At 44.3% G+C, this 2,172-nt stretch overlaps 1 pseudogene; it reads right to left on the reverse strand.

Annotated features, from left to right (window-relative positions):
- Positions 1–388: 388 nt before the first annotated feature.
- LOC118854141 lies at positions 389–941 on the reverse strand (annotated as a pseudogene).
- Positions 942–2,172: the final 1,231 nt, after the last annotated feature.

Consider the following 2,172-nt stretch of genomic DNA (forward strand, 5'->3'; position numbering starts at 1 on the left):
TGGCAATGATACCAAGTATCTAACATGGCATGTTGCCTTTCAAAAAAATAAAGTTGTTTTCTTTTTTTTTTTTAAGGGGGAGGGATTATAAACTGAGCTTATCAGAGTATATTTAACACAGAAGCTAGTAAAAGGAACTAGGTTGTTATGTGACAATCACAGGGTTGGGGGGTGCATCCTCACTCAGCCATTGTTTGCAAGATTCTTGCCAGAGACCCCCTTAATAGGATTTTTTTTTCATCAGTACCAAATCACTTTATTGGGATGTAAATGGTGGTAGCTTTTTGGTACAGATCATGAAAAGGTCAGATAACCAAAATATGCATGCATTGAAAGACAGTAGGAGTCATGCCCACAGTTCCCAGGTGTGGGGGAAGCAAGGCATGGTTTAGCTCTCCTGGTCACTGTCTCCAAGGGTGTGCTCGTCAAAAAGATATTTCGCCATGCCAGAATCCGGGCCCCCATTTTGCGCAGGTTGGTTATGTGATCACCCAGTTGTTTGATGGACTTTACCTATTCATCCAGGTGGTGGGTTTCGATGAAATCACATAAATGGGGGTCATTCTTGTCAGTTGCCAGCTTTGCAATTCCAGTAATGCCTGATTGACAATTTTTTCCATGTGCAGAGCACACTCCATTGCATTCAGCCCCCTCTCCCAGTTATCTCGGTCTGGTTTCCTGATGTCCTGCAGGAAGATGCGCCCTCCTCGCTGGTTCTGCAGTTTCATAAGCTTCTCAGCGTGCTCCCTCTCCTCGTGGGACTGGTGTAGGAAATACTTGGCAAAGTTCTTCAACGCCACGTCATCGCCGTCAAAGTAGTAAGACATAGACATGTAGACATAGGAGGCGTAGAGCTCCAGGTTGATCTGCAGGTTTATGGCGGCCTCCAAGTCCTGGTGGTAGCTCTGCAGCACCTAAGAAGGGGACGAGGTGGTCATGGTGGCGGCAATGAAGGCGGACGAGGAGGCGGGAGGAGGCAGCTGAACAGGAGGCTGCTGCTCTAATGGTAGAACAGAAGAAGTGTTGATTAGCGGAGGTGAAGGTGGGAGGTGGCTAAGGGTGGCTCCGGCTGGGAATCGAGCAGCAGGTTCCCTTCAAACACTGTTGAAGCGGGAAACCGCAGAGACTCCCCTTCCCTGCACTTCTGGCCCCTTAATAGGATTATTCTTCACCTGGAAGATGATCATCTAACTGAGAGCCACTGCGGTTTCAGAAGGGGTCAAGGAATGGTCAATATAGTGTTTGCTGCCCAGGAGAAATGACAGGAGGACACCAGAAGTCTGTGCATAACATTCATTGATCTGACCAAGGCTTTTGATACTGTCAGGCATGTGGGCTTCTGAAAGATCATGACAAAATTTGGATGCACATAAACATTCAACAGTATTGTAAGCCAGTTTCATGATAGCATGCTTATACAGATTTTGAATAATGAACAATGCTCTCATGCTTTCCCAGTCAGCAATGGAGTGAAGTAGTGTTGTGTGGTTGTTTCTATGCTTTTTAGCATGTTTTCAGCAATGTTGTCAGACAGCTAGGATGAAAATGGCATCAAGGTCAGCTTCCACGCTGACGGCAAATTATTTAATTTGTAAAAGCTACAAGCCAAGAATAAAGTGGAGGAGAAATCGGTATGTGATTTTTTTGTTTGCAGATGATTGTGCACTCAATGCAGCCTCTGAGGCTGAGATACATCTGAGTATGGATTCATTCTCTGCTGTTTGTCTAATTTTGGCTTGATAATTACCAAGAAAACAGAGATTCTCCACCAACCAGCACTTCTCCATTCATACACAGACCCATAGGTTACATAAAAAGAAGAAAATTTGAATGTTGTAAATAAATTCAATTACCTTACCAGTGTACTTTCCAGGGATGTACACATAGATGGCGAGGTTGATGCATGGATTGCCAGATCTAGCTCAGTTTTTGGAAGGCTCCAAAGGAGAGGATGAGAGAGAAGATGTTTCAGGCTGCCTACCAAACGGAAAATCTACAGAGCTGTTGTGTTGATTTCATTGTTGTATGCTTGTGAAACATGGAAAGTCTATCTTTGCCATCCAGGAAACTGAATTGTTTCCATTTGAATTATCTTAGAAAGATTCTGAAGATCACCTGGGAAGTTAAGGCATTAGATAATGAGTTTCTTTCTCGAGTTGAACTGCCAAGCTC

This window comes from Trichosurus vulpecula, chromosome 6 (assembly GCF_011100635.1).
Source record: "Trichosurus vulpecula isolate mTriVul1 chromosome 6, mTriVul1.pri, whole genome shotgun sequence".
NCBI classification, from domain to species: Eukaryota; Metazoa; Chordata; class Mammalia; order Diprotodontia; family Phalangeridae; genus Trichosurus; species Trichosurus vulpecula.